The sequence below is a fragment of the Coenobita brevimanus genome, chromosome 115 (genome assembly GCF_032717465.1).
Source record: "Coenobita brevimanus isolate Jiangsu-jjx chromosome 115, ASM3271746v2, whole genome shotgun sequence".
Classification (NCBI taxonomy): domain Eukaryota; kingdom Metazoa; phylum Arthropoda; class Malacostraca; order Decapoda; family Coenobitidae; genus Coenobita; species Coenobita brevimanus.
The window spans coordinates 7,992,800-8,012,987 of NC_137068.1; positions in this window are offsets into that span (position 1 = coordinate 7,992,800).

A 20,188-nucleotide genomic window follows, 5' to 3' on the forward strand; every position below is an offset into this window, starting at 1 on the left:
AAACTTAGTCTTAACTCCATCAATCAGACGCGTTCGTATAATAATCCCATTCTTCATGGGGAGAATTTACTTAACTCTATTTAATACAATGACGTGTTTTTACTGTATTTTTGTTGCCGCCAGACGCTTTTGTTCAACTTATGAAACACTTGTGTCAGCGGATGTGTTGATGAAAATTATATTTATCTCTTCCAAAAAGAAAGCAAACATCATTAGTACCTGAGGCATTATGTTACATACTGTAAATCTTGTTTGTTCAACACACACACACACACACACACACACACACACACACACACACACACACACACACACACACATTTTACCGGTACACAGTCTTTTGTGTATACAACAGAACATTCGTGGAACAATTATCCTCACACTGATTTGCATTCAGTCTAAGATCTGGAGTATATACTTCAAACAATGTGTGTCCAGACCTGCTTCCACTCCCTTTACAACAGACAATGTTTACACGCCATGAGTCTTCCATATCATTGGTTTTTGCACTGACGAAATACTCCTTCAACCTCCCACCCAAACTTCCTTAATTTTCCTTCCTACTTTTCTTTGAGCCCCCCACTGCCCTCCACCCCCCTCTCTCTCTCTCTCTCTCTCTCTCTCTCCCCACATCCACTCCTCCCCATAAACCCATGTGGTGTACAGTCTTTCCCTGGCTGCCAACTGTATGATCTTAGGAGAAACTTTCAAGAATGTGGAGAGCAAGAGGAGGAGAGGAGGAAGAAGTGGAAAGCGAAGAAGGAAATATAAAAAAGAAAAGGACGAGGAGGAAGAACATGGAGCCGATATAAGGGAAGAAAAATATACAAGTTAAGGGAGAGAGAGAGAGAGAGAGAGAGAGAGACAGGAGTAATGAAGCTTAAAAAAAGAAAAGGAAATATAACAAGAATATATGAGCATAAAGAAAAAAAACTGGCGAGGACAGGGATGGAAAGAAAAGACAGGCAAAGGAGCAAGCGACAAAACGACAGAGGGAGAAGGACACCGCCGACGCAGATAAAGCAAGAGAGGAAGTTTGATGACGCGTGGATGAAGGGGAGAAAGTGGGAAATGACACGGAAGGTAGACATATAGATAGATAGATAGATAGATAGACTGACTGACTGATAGATACACAGATAAATGAAGAGAACCTACTTACAACACACACACACACACACACATAATGCTAGAACGGGAGAGACCTAGAATGAGGAGAGTATGAGTTTTTCTAGCAATATATCACAGAATTAAGATATATATCTCATGATATGGAGGGTGAAAGACTGACGAGGAGTGTACAGTATGTGAGTGAGGTGGAGGGGGGGAGAGGATGGGGAAGGCCGAGGATGCGATGGAGGGATGGAGTGGAGAGGTATATGAGACAGGGGGGTGTGAGTTGGGAGCAGGGCAGTGAAATGGCTGGGGACAGGGCGACGTGAAGGCGATTTGTTTGTGGCCACCCCTTACGGAATTAACGCGTCTGGCAATAGATAGATAGATAAATACACAGAAAAACAGATAAATATAATTATAGACAGACAGACAGATATGCAGATAAGCAGACAGTGACAAAATACACCGTAGGTGGATTTTGTGAGATGAAGGAAAAAGGTGAGACAAAAGAGACAGTAGGCTGTATTAGCGGCAACACAAATCTCAGTATTAGAGTACATTTCATGAGACAAACGGACACACAGATAGATAAACCGACAGACAGCAGATAGATAGATAAACAAACAGATGGACAGACAGATATACAGTATATAAGTGGGTGCAGAGTGTGTCAGAGAGAGCTACTGAGGGACAGGCGCACAGACAGCAAGACATGTAGAATATTACCAAAGAATTAAAAAGTAACATACAGAGGGAATTCGAAAACAGAACTCACACACACACACACACACACACACACACACACACACACACACACACACACACACACACACACACTGAAACAAACAGACAAGACAGAGTGACAGTAAGTTGTAAGTAATATTGTATAGACACCAATCACTGTATTACGGTTCGTTTTATACCCGAATGTCCTGCCATCACTGTAATGTGTGGCCATCCCATCCTGTACTGAGAGAGAGAGAGAGAGAGAGAGAGAGAGAGAGAGAATGTAAGGAAACAAGTATAAAGGAGAGAGATTCAGGTTGGTACCATTAACTCTTCCAACCTAAGTGTATAATATTTAAGGCTGTTGCCATCTGAGGATTGGAATATTACTTGGTAATTACCTGCAGCGGTGAAAGAGGCAATGAAGGCTACCTGTAACCCCTCGTGTTAGAGGAAACTCTTTCCAAAGCTGAATATAACTGCCAGGAAAAACAAAGATACATAAATACGTCATAGTAATGAAAGGATTCAACCTGTTATGGCGTAAAGGCTGAGTTATGTAAAATGGAATGCAGTGTTTTATATCCTCTCGGGTGTTTACAATTTACGGGTTGGCCTATACCTTCCCGTACTCCACTTTGATATGCTTGTTAACTAAGAAAAATGATGATTATTTTATAAAATGGAGCTTGACATGAAAACCAGAACGGGACTATAAACAAGGGTAAGCGATGAGTTAAAGACATACGAAGAGTATGAAAACTACCATAATACAAGGCGAGAACTTGGAAACACACACACACACACACACACACACACACACACACACACACACACACACACACACACACACACACAGAGTAGTATCTACGTAGTTTAGTCAGTAAATACAAAACAACTTTTTTTTTTTCTTTATGCTGCAACGTCGTAATCAGTAAGTACACTAGAAAAAATGTACATAAATTTTTGTATTTTTTCTCCACACACCAAAGTCAAATAATTTTAATCCTTGAGGTAATGGATTAAAATGCATATTGGCAGAGTTATCTGGCCAAGTAATGAATGCTTTTGACGAGGCGAATGATGCCGCCAACACAAACTGTTTATTAACATACCAGCCAATCGCTAATTTTAATCACACGCTAATTATAAAACAATCACAGCCTTGTCTAATCATAAGTTTTCTTAAATTTCATGTTCAATGGACGTGTTTATAAAGGTCCTAACAAATTATGTGATAAGTCTCCAGAAGAGTTAGCTATAATGACTTTTTTTTCTTTTTTTTTATACTCGCTCAAAGGCCACCTTCGGCGGCCTCTGCTCGATGTCAAGTCAATTCCTATTTTCAGTCCAAGAGTAACAAATTTGAATCACTCATGCCGTGAGCGAGATGGAGCGAGAAATTTCCCTTATTTTTATCCTGCTGACACCCGTTGAGAAAGAGAGAGAGAGAGAGAGAGAGAGAGAGAAAGAGAGAGAGGGGGGGGGGAGACTAAGATGGAGAGGAGAAGATGCGGTGAAAGGAAAGAAAACACTGAGAGGAAAGATGACAACAGTATGAGAAGAGAATGGAAGAAAGATAGCGAGACAACATGGGAAGGGAAGGTGAGAGTGAAAGGATGAGAGATGGAGACGAATGGAAGGAGAATATGCGAGTGAGAAACAGGGGTGTGGGAATGGAAGGAGAATATGAGAGAGAGAAATAGGGGTGTGGGTGTGGAGGATGGGATGAAAGGAGACTGGAAGACAGAGCGGGGTGTGGGGCGAGTATGCACAGAGGGGAAGCACTGAGATGAGGCTATAATTGAAGGAGACAAGTTGGAAAGAGGGTGAGTGAGAGTATGAGTGAGATCTGGGATAAACTTAGAAAGGAGGGGGAGAGAGGGATTTTAAAAGTAAGACAGAGGGAGAAGGACAGCGAGAAGGAGACAAGATATAAATGCCAGCAGGTAGGAGGAGGATGGAAGATGAGGTGTGAAGTCTACACAGGAGTCAGGTAGGTGTGAGGTGGAAGGTATGAGAGTAGTGTGGAAATGGGAATGAAGCCTGAAGGAAGGAATAGAACGATGTCTAAAGTGTACAGGGAGGTCGAGTAAGTGGATGAGTGGGTAGGTAGCAGAGGGAGGGAGCAAGAAAGAGGGCTACGGCGCACCACATGGCAGCTAAGAAGAGAAGGAAATAGTGTACAATGACATGTAAGACAGTGACAGAAGATTAGGAGGACATGGGGAAGGGACGACAGAGAGAATGGCGGAGAGAAAGGGTGTGTATGCGACTATGTTAGTGACAGCAAGACTACTGCGACTGTGTTAGTGACAGCAAGACTACTGCGACTGTGTTAGTGACAGCAAGACTACTGCGACTGTGTTAGTGACAGCAAGACTACTGCGACTGTGTTAGTGACAGCAAGACTACTGCGAATGTGTTAGTGACAGCAGGACTACTGCGACTGTGTTAGTGACAGCAAGACTACTGCGACTGTGCTAGTGACAGCAAGACTACGAGAGGGGAAAAAAAGGGGAAAAAGTAAATTACGAGAGTGGAAGACAGGAGATTGGAGAAGGCATGAGAGGGGAAAGGGTAGCGAATGTGAATTTTGTGGCGGGTGGGGGGCAGTGAAGCGAGGAGGGTGTGGGGCAGTGAAGTCTGTGGAGGGTGGTGGGCCATGAAGTGAGGAGGGTGTGGGGCAGTGAAGTCTGTGAAGGGTGGGTGGCAGTGAAGTGAGAAGGGTGGAGGGGACTGAGAGGGGTAAAGGGGGGCTGACCACAAAGCAGGCAGGGCACAATACCGGGTGACACCTTCATTGCAGGCTTGGTTCACACACCAAAACAACTATAATATTTTACGGGTAATTTCTGGAGAGGCCGGATGGAGGTGCGGTTATGGAGGGAGGAAGAGGGGAGGGGGAGAGAGGGAGGGAAGACGAAAAGGAGGACAGGGAGGGACCAAGTTAATTCCCGCACACAGTGGATGACGACGGTTGTGGTGGAGGGGAAGAGACGGGAGAAGTGGTAGGCGGTAGGACGAGGTGGGACCAACCACAGGACACTTAAAATTAACCAATGCAAACTAAACTTCCATGTCCAAATCTACACAAAATAAAGAAAACTTAACGTAACTTAAGATAACTCATACTCAGCACCATTCCATTCAGCCAGGAGCAGACCCTTATCCTCCATTAAGACAACTTGGCCACTGAATCACACACTTGTCAGGAAGCCAGGCTGGAGGCGGAGGAGAGGAAAAGGGAGAGATACGGGGGGGGGGAGGGGGAAGGGTAGATTCTGGAGGGGCAGGGATGAAAGGGGGAGGGGAAGAAATTTGGGGGGAGGGAGAGCAAGAGGAGGGACAATATGGAAGCGAGGGAAGGGAGGCAGAGCCAGGGGTGAAAGGAAGAGGAATAAGAGGGGGGGGGGGAAGAGAACGATAATGGAATGTTGGAGGAAAGCAGGAAGGGAAGAATAAGGAGGGGGAGAGAATAGAAAGGAAGGAGGAACGATATGGAAGGAAAAGGGAGAGTGAGGTATAGGAGGACAAAGGGGATGATAGGGGGAGAAAGAACAGGGTGAGGGGGATGAAAGTGCTAGGGGAAGGGGATATAGGAAGGACGGGGATGGAGGGACAGAAAGGATGGGGAAAGGGAGAGGACAGGGGAAAGAGAAGGGAAAAGGAGAAAATGGAGGGGCGAGGCTGAGAGCACGAAGAGAAGGATTGTAATGGGGAGACACCAGGGGGAAATGTGGGGGAAAAGGGAAGGGGAAAAGAAGGAGGGCAGCAGGACAGAAGGGAGGGATGAGGGGAGGGAGAATGGGGGAGAGAATAACGATGAAAGAGGAAGAGGAGCCGAGGAAGGGGAGAAAGCAGGAGGGAAGGAGGTAAATTAATGGGAGGGGGGGAAGAAGCAAGGGCTGGAGCAGGGGTAGTGGGGAAGAGGAAATACTAAAGGTGAGGAATGAGAGAGAGAGAGAGAGAGAGAGAGAGAGAGAGAGAGAGAGAATAACAATTACTGCACTAAATGACAATATGAAGGTCAGATAAACTGAATAACTTTTAAAAATGAAACAGAAGAAAATTAAATGAAAAGAGAGAGAATGAAAGAAAAGAATTCGGAAGCCGAATGCTGATCGTCCGCCAGAAAATGATGCTGGCCAAGTCCAAGATTGTGGCCATATCTTTATACCCTGAATGTTTCATGTTGATAGTTCATGCCGTTCATGGCATGTAAATGTGTTAAATGCAGGCGACAGAAGCTAGTTGACCTTTGGCGGCCATTTTGGTGACACTGACCTTGACCCCGAGACACCATTTTCGAATTCGACCAAGATTTTGGCCATACCTTGATACCCTGAAGGTTTCACGTTGATAGTTCAAGCCGTTCATGAGATATAATGGGAACACACACACACACACACACACACACACACACACACACACACACAGAGGCAGGCAAAAACATTATCGCTCCGCCTTCTAAAGGCGGGCGATAATCAGATGCAGAACAACAGGAAATTCAGAAAAGGATTGGATGATTGATTAAAACCAATGAAGCAGGTGGCCTGGATTGCATGAAGTGTGTGAAAAATGGTCCTTGACTGCAATAGTGCAAGTTGCAACGGTGGTAATGTTGCAGTGGCGGTACATCAGCCTAATGGCCAGAAGGGTTAGTTAGAGGAGGAGGAGGAGGAGGAGGAGGAGGAGGAGATATAGATAGATAGAGAGAGAGAGAGAGAGAGAGAGAGAGAGAGAGAGAGAAATTCTCTTTACGAACGGTACTTCACTTTGATTCTCTCTCATAAAAGGAGATAAAAGACAGGCGGTACAGAAGTCTTATTGGACAGCCTACTCTTCCTGTCCTCTTACTGCCACTCTATCACTGGCTGTCACGAGGGAGACAATAGGTTCTGAGAAATAGTACACCAAAAAAGAGGAAATTATTAGCTGCTGAAAAAAATATCAATAATAGAAACAAAGATGTCATACGTAAAAAGGCAATTATAATAGAATTACGAACCCCAAACAATATAAAGGACAAAAATACACACACACACACACACACACACACACACACATTTTCTATAATATACATATTATATATATAGGAAGAGTGAGAGAGGGGAGGGATGGAGTGAGGGCAAGGTGAAAGGGAAGGGGTACCAGTGTAAATCAACCATGCTCCACCCTTCAGATATTTTCACAGTTTCCAATTACAGAGCAACGCAGACGCGATGATAAAGTTTGCACCAACGTCTGGCTTCGGGTTGGCTTTAATGGATCAGCAGTAATTTATCAAATTCGTGACTGAAAGTGGAATGTATCCGAGGCTGATGTATTTTTGTGCCAGTGATCCTTGGTATGCAGGCAGGTCTACTTCCATCAGTTAATCAGTTACTGATGATGATGATAATGCTAATAGTGTGTGTGTGTGTGTGTGTGTGTGTGTGTGTGTGTGAGAGAGAGAGAGCGAGAGAGGGGGGGGGGTTAACGGAGTGAACACTGAGGGAGAAAAACCATTTCAATCAGGAGACAGTTCAGTGAGAGGCAGAGGACCCGTAGAAACGGAGGGATGGCCTAAGGATGAAAGAATTAAACCTTCAGGTCAACAATGTAACTTTTTTGTTTTTGTATCCTGACCGACCACCAAACACTGAGACATTGGTATTAGATAACTCCTTAGTTTCAATACTGAGGGAAGATACGAATGACAAAGATAATATATATTCTACCGCCTTCACTAGGAGGAGCAACAGTATTCCTTACTTCGTTGTTGTTATCCCCATGATAGTTTCTAGATTAAGAAAAGCTTTTCAGACTCAAAGATTATATTATACAACTAACATTAGCCACTTCACCGTTAAGCATCATTCATAATTTCAGCATTATTATATGGGAGTATCAAGAATATTACAACAATTAAAAATGCTGGGGAACAGTGAACTATAACCTGAAGGAACAACAAAACTGAATGTCATAAGCGAAATACAAAGTAAAGGACTGTCCACAATTAATGAAGCGATATTCAGAGTTAAGCAAAGCAGGTATACAAAAGCTGATCATTCCTGGCTCTGTAATACTGGCAGTAGTGTGAACCAAATGGTACTGAGGCCAATTACTTGTATTCTGCAAGTACCTCGATGCAGCTGAAATTGCAAGTGCTGTGGGATAATGCTTGCCGGATGGTTATGTGAGACAAAGAGAATATTGGTAAATGGGACAGAAAAGGGTGTGTGATGGAACAGAGGAAGGTCAGGTGGAAGGGAACTGAGGAAGGAGAGTGTAAATATATGGAGAAACTAATAAAATGGAACAGGAAGGGACAGTTGGGAGTGGGAAGAGACGGGAAAGCAGTAGTAAGGCACATGTTGAAGTTACTGACCCACATGGTTGAGCATTAAAGGGCTTAGAATTTGCCCTAAGGCGACTTCCTAAGTAGACCCAAAAATCTAACAGAGCAGTGGATATGAATATATAGTACACAGATAGACAGACAGATAAGAGATATATGGACAACACAGGTTAAATTGAACAGATGACGTACAATACTGGAGAGTACAGTGTGCTAAAAGAAAAAAAAACTGGTTATAAGCAGTGGTAATTAATGTCATTCCAACAGGACATAACCATTACACGTATAATAACCAACATACAAGTAAATGTTACCGTAACATTTGCAGATATACACGTGACTGTAAGAGGTAATAGTCAGCCTCACAAGCCTACGGGAATATGCATCAAACAGGAAGGCACAGATATCCAGGCATAGGAGGTGGAGCGGAAGACAAGAGGAGAAAAAGAAGAAATGCAATGAAGTACACGCGAGAGAGAAACAGGAAAGAATAAAAGAAAAATATACGCGGGAAAGGAGAAAAAGTAAAACAAAGAATAAAGAAGGAAAAACAGAGGACAAAGCCATAGAAAGGAAAGAAAGGAAGAGAACAGAAAGTGGAAAGCACGACAGAAAATATGGAGAGAGAGAGAGAGAGAGAGAGAGAGAGAGAGAATGTGTGTGTGTGTGTGTGTGTGTGTGTTGACCGGTCTAATGGGGGTGTCAGTGTGTGTACAAGAGAGCTGTTTGGGTTGACAGATCACTTCCCGCCATACCCAGACCCGCACCCAAACCCACGCCCACATGTCAAACCCACACATACACCCACACCCGTTAAGCCCACACCCACACTCGTCACACCCACACCCGTCAAGCCTGCAATCGTCTGAGGGTTAAGGTAGGGTTCAGAAAGCAAAGGAGACCTACTGCATTGCATGTTCAGTGAAATGATCCAAACACTCATTCCTTCCCCATTACATCCCCCGGAATCCTGGCTCCAGCACACAGGTACACCTTTGCACAGGTATCTTCATAGTTACCTATCAGGCCGAGTCAATGCAACGAGTGTCCAGTTAAAGATAAATAAAATGGCTGGCAGTGTCCTGTTACTGAGTAGGGACAACACAGAGTAAAGGGATGCGAAAAATCTTGTGATATTTTGAGGGAGGGAAGGTGGGGAAGAAACAATCTTGCGGAAGTGACCTTTGGTTATAAAATCAAGTGTGGTGGGTTAATAGGCCTGGCATGGGTTTTATATGAGGCTGGTGGTGGTGCGTGTGGCCAGACTAGAATCTGGTGCAGCAGACTTTAAACCATTTGACCTACTGCATCTTAATACCCTCTTGTATATATGTTATTTACAATGCTTTAATATCGACAGTATTTGCATAAACATCCCCCCAAAAGGATACTGAGCTGCAATATGCAACAATTGTCATCACCAAGGAAGATGTGTTATAGACCTTCACTCAGGATACGAGCCTGTGTGTGGGATGTGGTTTGGTGGTACGGTCCTGTTTTGTGCAAGGTTGTGGGAAGTTCGCCCGAGCCAGCCCCTCACAGGATAAGGCATGAGATGATATAACACTATAAAATGACGTCCTTTTAATGTAGGCTATAACCAATGACAGGATGCTGTATTGGACAGCAAACATTAATAAGCCATCTCCTTTCCTGGGCATCTTACTCGTACGTCCGCCACCGCTACATCGCTCCGACCTCCTCCCCCGCCTCACATGAATGGACTCACCCACTCCGCCGTCGCCATTTAAATTTGTTGACAACAATGTCAGCGTCAGTTAAATGTCCCAGGAAACCTACACTATTCACACGTAATATCCTCTTATATGTGACTAATGCACACTGTATCAATATTAAAACGATAGCCAGAGTATACAAGAAAATATCAAGGTGTAAAATGCAAAACAGATCGCTATGGAAGATGTGAAGCCAAACCTCCTATGCCACTTAGAATACGGCTGCAAATCTTGCAAGCCGACGCGAATACGTACAAATATTGGCTTAAATTTATTCTATATCTAGACTAAAACGATATACTGAAAATATAATACAATATCAAGGTGCAATATGCAAAACAGATCGCTAAGGAAGAGCTACTAAGAAAATCTTCCTATGCCAACGAGAATACTTTGAAACTTTAATACTGACTAATGTTGACTTACCTTCATTATTAGACTATTTCCTTCGATTCAGCTATTCGTATATCGTGTCACCATCACTGTTAGGGAATATTCCAGCCTCCAGCGCTTTTATAAACAATATTTAACGCGATCCGACGCTCCAACACACACCCACTAAGACAAGTTACACGTGACTGACACGGCGTCTTTGGTGCCCACAATATTTTAATGCCAACATTTCGTACACTATCACACCTTTAATGCATTTCGTCTAGATACGTAATTCATTTTGCTCATTTTTGTTCTCTGTGGCATAAGCTATTAAGTATACTTTTTTTTTCGGTAAGCTCTGTTTAGCTAAGTATCAATAGTGTATTTGTTGAAAACAGAAAATTAATGCTAATAATCTTATATTCTCTTGCGGCATGTCAATACGTATGGACTTATTCAGTAGCTCTGACACGTCTTACGATATGTAAACAGAGATAAAGGTGGTTGTGGCGTTACTGATCAAATTTAACCATGTCTCTCGAAAGAACTGAAAAGTATAACATGTTTACTCCCTAAGATCTTGCAATTATATGTAATTACACTTTAAATCTATTATTATTATTATTATTATTATTAACTATTATTATCATTACTATTATTATTATCCTGTGGCGTCAGTCATAGTACTGTAAATACAAGGCTGTGACTGATGTGTGTTTTTACGGAGGACAAGGCAAGCAAAACGTAGAATCTTGCCAGGTTTCTCGTTCCTTCTGCCAATGCAAATCTAACCTTACGATCAACTGCCTGACGTAACTAAAATTTGTTATAACAGGAAGTCTAAAGGAGTGTAATAGTTATCAATGCAAGGGTCTGGTGGCGGCTGCAATTATTTACACTACTATGGTCCGTCTATTTTATGAAGAGCGTTTGGCGTTGTCCCTCTTGGGAATTTCCTAGGCCGTCTCTCTGCCAAACGTGTACACCTCCCTGTCTCATGTCAGCTACTTACTACTTCTAAATGAAGTTTATTTACAGTATATATATATTTAATTCTTTAATAAGGCTATATAGTGTTATAAATACCTTTTTTTTTTCGTTTTAATAATTACTTTTTATAAATACCACAACACTTAGCAACGTTGCTTTCCAACGTTGCCACGCTTGTAAGGGTAGAGTGTGTTAACCCAGATCATTTCCACTCTGGCCGCCACCTGAGACGGATGCTCTTACTCCTGGTACTCGCTCTCGCGTGCTCCACAGAGAAAAAGAACTAACATGCAACGTAAATAGAGAGAGAAAGACAGACAGAAACAGAGAGTAGGGGGAGAGGTCATGGAGAAAGGGAGTGAATAAGAGCGCAACAAGACAGAGAGAGTCAGTCTGGAGGCTTTTCCTCAATTTCTAAAAATTCATTAATGTATAGACTTTTTATAGAAATAAATGTATTAAAAATGCAAGTTTGATATGCAGAGAGAGAGTGGTGTGCTGGGAGGAAGAGTTGTCATTAGTGCCTTTATTCTAATCCGATTAAGTTGCCCAGTACAAAGTATGGCACACTGTGGGAAGAGGACTCCCCAAGAGGGACAACGCCCAAACGCTCTTCATAAAATAGACGGACCATAGGCATTCTCGCAAAATTTGTAGTCTAGCCTATTCCTCTTAACGAATTAAATTGCACAGACGTATGGAAGAACTATATAAAAACACTGATTCTCCCACATTAATAGTTTGTCTACTTTAGGTTCCAAACTATAACGTTATTTGCCAAACTATATCATCCAAGCCAACAAGTACTGCAATGTCAACATTCCAGACTGATATAATGAATGGGTCAGTGCAACAAAACTAACCCAACAAACCTATGATTCAAAATAATCTTGGCCTACCATGAGAACTGAATTGTGTCTATGCAATGGTTTGGTGTTTGCTGTCCTAATACACTTTACTAGGCATTCCTACACATTAGCTCATCTCACCTCCCCTATTTTACCTTATGTGCATTATACTGCACAAACTTCTATTTACCTACAGTACAATACTATATTACATGACTTTGTACATACTATACCCAAATCATCATGTTGGATAACCAGTACTGTTGTTTTGTCATAAGTTTTAATTTTGAAAGATCTGCTAACGAAACTAACCTGATATGCATCAAAATTATACTGGGCTTGGAAATAAAACTAAATATTAGGTATGCAACAGTTTCCTGCAAGATGTCACAATGTACAAAACTTGTGGCAAATACAGCAGGTATGATTATATGAACATATACAGTGGATTCATTAGTTAACATCAAGAGGTTGTTAATTCCATTACATATACAATTAATCTCTCTCTCTCTTCCCCTGGCCCTAACTGATCGTGGCGGAATGAACAACACAGACAACATAATACAATACCTCCTCCCCTCCAATCCCACCCCCTTCTCCCCCACCGCACACTACCCACCATCACTATCGAAACCTCCTCCCTCTTCCCCAACCACCATCTGCTCCTCTGCTCCACTCCGACCACCTACCTACACCAACGTCTATTCCCTCCCTCTTCCCCCACCACCATCTACTTTCCATCTATTCCTCCTTCTTCCCACTACCTATACAGGTTATAGATTATAGCCAACATCCCCCCTCCACCCTGCCCCCACCCCTTCACTCCTTCCCCCACTCACCCCCATCATCATCGACTCCACCCTCCCTCTTCCCCCACCACCACCATCTGCTCTACTCCACCACCTGCCACCATCATAATTTTATCACACACCATTTATGCAGGGTGGTCCATATATAACGCTCCGCCGCCCACACCAGCAGACTTGGCCGTGGCCACAGCACTTAGGGTAGTGGGAGTTATTTAGGGGTCAGCCCGTATATCCCAGTGTGTCAACAGTGCTTAGACAACAGTGCACATGTCACGGTATATACTACATCACTGCCATGGCGGATTTTATATTATACTATTGCACCCAACACACCATTTTATTTACCTACCAGGAAATGTTCACACTGGAGGAATAAAATACAGCTTTACTCATCCATGCACTAGTAAATGTCTGTTCTGATGTGAATACAGCCATCTGGAGGGAGCAATAATAAAAATGTAAAAAAGGTCACCGTATTGGTATGGCAAATATTGTAACTAAGATAAGTTCAAGTCACGGCGAGCCAAAAATAGTAATTACAGTCATCATGTACTACGGGGTAATTTGGGAGTCCGACAAGCCAATTACGTCATCAAAACTTAGGCTGACATAAAAGACCAACCCTGCCTGCTAGGATGTCAAAGTTGGTCAAATTAGGTGATGGAGTCTAGAGTAGAGTTTCTCTCTCTCTCTCTCTCTCTCTCTCTCTCTCTCTCTCTCTGAATATCGATTTTTAGACTACATATATATATATATTTTTTCTGTTAGTGAGACTGCAGGGATTGGGTGAAGGGCGTGGTTTCTATCTCTCTCGGTTTCTGTGTGTGTGTGTGTGTGTGTGTGTGTGTGTGTGTGTGTGTGTGTGTGTGTGAGATGCAAAGTTGAGACCAAATTAGTGATGAAGTTTCCACTAGCTTCACTCCCATTGCACTCTCGTCAATGAGAGAGAGAGAGAGAGAGAGAAAATTCAAAGGCCACTTCACCATCAATACATGCAAGTTGCTTCTCACCTGAAGTCCACAGGTAATTAACGTATGCAAATGAATGGCACCTTCAGACCTCAAGACTATATAACAGAGGGAGATGTGGAAAGGGAGGCAGGAAGAAAAGAATGGAGGGAAGAGGGAAGGGGGAGAGAAGGGGTGAGGGGAAAGGTGAAAGGAAAGACAGAAAAGGGGAGGGAAAGAAATGGAGAGAAATCAGAGTCGGAGTGAGGAGAAGAAAGGAAGAGGCAGGAACTGAAGGGAGAGAGGGGAGGGAAAAAAAGAAGGGAGTGAGAAGAAGACAGGGTGAGAAATAAATGATGGAAAAAGCTGAAGGAAGGGAGCAAGATGGAGGGAAAAGAGGGACAAGGATGAAGGAAAAAGGAGAAAGAGAGGGTGACAAAATAGAAAGGGAAAACAGAGAAGGAAGGAGAGAATAAAATATAGTGGGAAGGGCGGGAGACAAATGAACGAAGGGAAAAAGAGACAGAAAGAATGGAGGACAGGGAGGAAGAATGGGAAAAGAGGGAAGGGAAGAAGAGAAGGAGCAAAGGAAGGAGGAAACGGACTGTCTTCAAAAGTGATTCAGCAAAAACTGTCTATCTGTCTGTTTTTTTTTTTTTCTCTCTCTCTCTGAAGACCTCTAAAATCAAAGTATATAAAAATACTAAAGTCTGGTTTGAAAAATATGTAGGCTGTGAAGAGGCAGGATGGAGGGAGGGGAACGATGGGCGAGGGAGGCGGCGATCAAGGAAGAAGACTGAAAGGTGAAGCAGGAAGAAGATAAATGCGAGTAAGAAAGAAAAACTGACAATATTGCTGAAAGAGAGAAGAAAAATGATGCGAGGAGAAAGCTGAAAGGAACAGCAGGGAGGAGCGAGGGTCAACGAGAAAAGTATGAAAGTGAAAAGGCGAAAGAGGAAGTAAATAGAATAACTGAGATAAAAAAATGTAGAGGAGTGAGTTGGTCAAGAGGGAGAATGATGAGAGAGAAGAGGTTAATACGAGCAGCAGGAAGTAAACAGTAAATATCTAAACAACCTTAGAAACTTAAAAAAAATAAAAATAAAAAGGACGTGGAGGAAATATGGGTGAAGGAGGAAGTAACAGGAGGAGGAAGGAGGAAGTAACAGGAGGAGGAAGGAGGAAGTAACAGGAGGAGGAAGGAGGTGCTTGAAAAACGGTGGGTAGGATACTGAAGGAAGAAGCAGGAACAAGACGGGACAAATGTGAGGAAGAAAGGAAATAATGCAACACGAAAAACTGACACGGAGAGAAGTGGGAGAAAAATAAGTACCGGATACAAATGAAAATTATAACGAGAGGGAAGAAATGGAGCGAAGAGGGTGTTTGAGAAATGGTGAGAGGGAAATTTAAAGGAGGAAAGGAGGAAAAATAAGGCAAATATGAGTATGACACCAGCCTGCTGATACATCGAGGGAGATAAATGGAGATCAACGACTTGCAACAAATGAAACGATAAAGGAAAGAAGGAAAGAAGGATGGAGGAGGGAAGGAGGTGGTTAAAAATAAGGGAGAAGGAGGCTGAAAGGAGGAAGGTACGAGTACAAAATATGAAAGGGAGAGAGAGAGAGAGAGAGAGAGAGTGTGTGTGTGTGTGTGTGTGTGTGTGTGTGTGTGTGTGTGTGTGTGTGTGTGTGTGTGTGTGTGTGTGTGTGCGCGTGTGCGTGTGTGTGTGTGTGTGTGTAAATTATACGTGTCTGTATTTCCAAATTTGCATACGGGGTTGCTAAAACAAGAGACAAAATACTGTTATGCATTTCACCCAGGCACACCAACCCCCGCCCTAACCTGGATTTGGTAACTATACTCTTTTTACTCTAACTTGGCACATTTTCGTCCTTTTGCTGCTTATTTCACATAGCTCATTGGCAGAAAGACCACGACCACAGATCTACATGTTCTCCACAGCACTTCTTCTTGACTAGCATCATATTCTAGTGTTCATCTACTGTGACAACTCAACATAAAAGGTTGAGAGATGGCAATTTCAGGCCAGGTTGGAGTAAAAGCAGTATAGTTGTGGCCGCGTCCCTCTGCCATCAGTCACGTCCTTTCATCATCCTATCCCTCTTACCTTTCCTGTTTACTCTCTCTCTCTCTCTCTCTTTCTCTCTCACACACACACACACACACATTACATTTTAAATACATTTTCTGGAACATCAAGGTGTCACCGTCAGGTAAGAGACGTAATATTCAAAACATCACAGGAAAGCTATGTAAAAGAATTTGTCCTTTGCCTGGGTAAATCATTGTTGTTATATATCCAAGTCTTTTACTGCCACTAGATAAACCTCCTTACTAAGAGTGTTAAGCATGATGACATGTATTTTTATTACTGTTGCTAACGGTATAAGACTGAACACTGAAGCCGTCTCTCGTACTGAAGGGGCAGACAGTCTCTCTTTGTACCTCCCTTGACAAATCCAACACAACATAACTCACTTCGTCTCAACAATTCCACCCAACCTTCAACAAAGAAAATGTTTTCTCTGGTATTTTCTTTAATTTCTCTCTCTTTTTATTCCTGTTCCTTATCTGCTTCTCTCCTTATTTACACGTACCCTACTTTCCTTTACACACACACACACACACACACACACACACACACACACAAATATACTGATTTATATTTTCGTGAAGACATCACAGCCATTCGTTTATTAAAAAGTTTTTTTTTCCTATTTCTAGCATTTCTTCCTTTTTTTCATCGTGTAAGGTGGGTGGTGTGTGGCGTGGTACTGATAAAGGGTGAGTGTAAATCTCTTGTGCTGGTGTTATCAGTGGCACCCACGGCGGATAACTTACCTGAAGACTTGCCTGAGTTCAATTAATTTCTGATCCGATAACCAAGGGGGCAGCCGCTCCCAATCCACCCTCCCACCCCCCTACCCCACCCAGACCCATCAGACTGCCTGCTGGCCTGCACGGAGTATTTCTGAGCTGATCTTGCCACCTCAGCAACAATATAATGGCCTCAGCAACAATATAATGGCCGTCCCTCAGCAACAATATAATGGCCTCAGCAACAATATAATGGCCGTCCCTCAGCAACAATATAATGGCCATCCCTCAGCAACAATATAATGGCCTCAGCAACAATATAATGGCCTCAGCAACAATATAATGGCCGTCCTTCAGCAACAATATAATGGCCTCAGCAACAATATAATGGCATCAGCAACAATATAATGGCCGTCCTTCAGCAACAATATAATGGCCTCAGCAACAATATAATCTGACGGTGATGTGAGTCACCATTCGTATTTACGGGCAGGCGGATAGATTGATAGCCAGTACTAAAATAAGATAAAAAATACGTTCTGGGGCTTTGGGGGTAAAAAATATGTCTACTGGTGGACTTAGACATTCCGAGACAGCGGTATTACTGTCGTGTGTGAGGTGGTGGTAATGTATTAAGATATCATTACGGGTTAGTGTGACCCACCAGTGAAGTGGGTGGTAATGTATTAAGATATCATTACGGGTTAGTGTGACCCACCAGTGAAGTGGGTGGTAATGTATTAAGATATCATTACGGGTTAGTGTGACCCACCGGGATGCTGCTGTACCTCCACACTGCTCTGATACCATTACCATTCAATAATGTCCATATTATGCTAACATTATACGCTAATACTGGAGGTTGTATGCGTCGCTCTCTCTCTCTCTCTCTCTTTCTCTCTTAACACAAAGTATCCAGACATATCGAAACAGTCCATTCGTACTTCAGGTTCACTATTGTTTAACTTTCTTTGACAGCAACGATATCTGAACACTCTGACCCCTTACTGCCTTCTTCAAGCGAATAATAATAATTATAATAATAATAATAATAATAATAATAATAATAATAATCTATCTATCTATCTATCTATAGCCCGACGCCCTAATCCCGCAAAGGGTGGCCGCAGACAAAACGCCTCCAAGTCACTCTGTCACCCACCATTTGACTCCCCTCCCCCCAACTCACCCCCCCCCTCCCTCATATACCTCTCAACTCCGTCCCTCCACCTCATCCTCGGTCTACCCCTCCCTCTCCCTCCCTCCACCTCACCTACATACACCCTCTTAGTCAGTCTTTCATTCTCCATTCTCTCCACATGTCCAAACCACCTCAGTGTATTTCTCCTAATCTTTTCAACCACATCCACATCTACCCCACAACGTTCCTTCACTTCTTCATTCGTCAACCTGTCCCTCCACGTCACTCCACATGCTCCTCTCAAGTAGCTCATTTCCACTGCTCTCACTCTTGACTTGTTCCCCTCTTGCAATGCCCACGCCTCGCTTCCATACGTCAGGGTAGGGATCACAATACCATCATGCAGTGACTTCTTAACTTCCATACTCACCTCCCTATTTCTCATCACTGCTTTCAGTGTACCAACAACCTTTCTTCCCTGCTGTACCCTTTCACGTACTTCATCCCCCAAAGTTCCATCCTTACTCATCACACTACCCAAGTACTTGGATGCACTCACATTCTCCATATCCTCTCCATCCAACCTCACTGCACACTCTGTGACTTCATTCCTCTGAAACACCATAACTTTACTTTTGTTTACATTAACTTTCAGCTTCCTCCTCCTACACACTGTCCCAAATTCATTCACCAAACCTTGCAACTCCCATTCATCTTCACTCAACAATACTGTATCATCTGCAAACAGCAACACCGGAAGCTTCCAAATCTCACCGGCAATAATAATAGTAATACAATTCGCCTGCGTTCCTCTATCACCATCCTCCTCTTCTTCCTCCTCCTCCTCCTCCTCCTCCTCATCATCATCATCATCATCATCATCGCCACGTTTCTCACCCACACAAGCGGGGTGGAAAACCAAGCATAAAATATAGGTAACCTTATTCCTTCTCCCCCACAAACTTCCTTTCATATGGTGGTTACAGGATTTACCTCCAACACAATGGTCATTCCTCCCCAACCCCCCCACTACACATTCCTTAACCTTCCCAAAAGCTAACCCCCCCCCCTCCCCGCCACAAAGACACTGGTGGTTGTATTAAAAGGTTATGGGTTTGATCACCTCGTACCAGTCCACATCGCCTACCTGAACCACTGAAATTTGTAGTCTCTCTCTCTCTCTCTCTCTCTCTCTCTCTCTCTCTCTCTCTCTCTCTCCTCAATATCCCGGCATATGGAAATGAAGTCCATTCTTAATTCAGGTTCACTATTGTTTAACGTTCTTTGACGGCAACGATTTTTAAGACTGATTTCTTACTGCATTATCTAAGCAAAACCAAAATACATACAATAAAAAAAATAATAATGTGCCTGCGTTCTTTTCTCATCATCATCATCATCAACAAAGATATCATGACGTACAACCAAACTGAAGTGGTAGCCAGGTGGCAAGGCATGAGACTGCCTGTGGAAAGACAAAGAGAGAAAGGGGCAGACAGAAACACTGGCAGGTATTATCTCTCCCACATTATTTCTGCCAACCAAACATCAAAATCATCTTTATATACAGTATATCCATCCAACCCGTCTATATATCAAGTTGGGTCAGTATCTGTGTGTTTGTCCTACCTTTTTTACCTTCGAACACATTTGTATTCCTTCTCCTCCTCTCTCTTAGTTTGAGTCAATACCTGTTCACCTTCACATACACACACTTTTATACCTTCCCTACCTCTCTCCTCTTGCACGTCCCTCTCAACCTGTCTCCGTCTCCTTGACGTTCCTCACCCTATCACCTTCCCTCCTAATGAAGTGCAAGCCTCATCTCCCACCACAACATTTCACTGCACACTCAAACATTTCCCTCTCTCACTCTTCCCATTTCTCTTTCTCCTTCCCTCCCTCCCTTTCCGCCTCGCCTCCTTCCTCCTCCATTTTCATCACCACCTGTCTCAATTTCCATCTGTACCTCTCCCCTCTCCTTATCTCCCTCTCATTCTTTGCTTCATTCCCTCTCCTTTCTTTAATACAATATTACTTCAGTATCCTCCTCCCCCCCATTCTCTCTCTCTCTCTCTCTCGGTAAGCACACACATCACTGAGACCTTTGATCATACCTGTGTTCTTACCATGCATCCTGATCTCTTATACCGGTCCATGTCTATCCAATTAGCTATGTATGCATGTATATATCTATCTGTACATATACACTTATCTCTATTTATCTATGTCTCTATGTGTATCATTATACGTCAGTATATAATGCTGTGTCAGTATGGAGTAAGGATGTTTGATGCGTCTGTGAATATATCG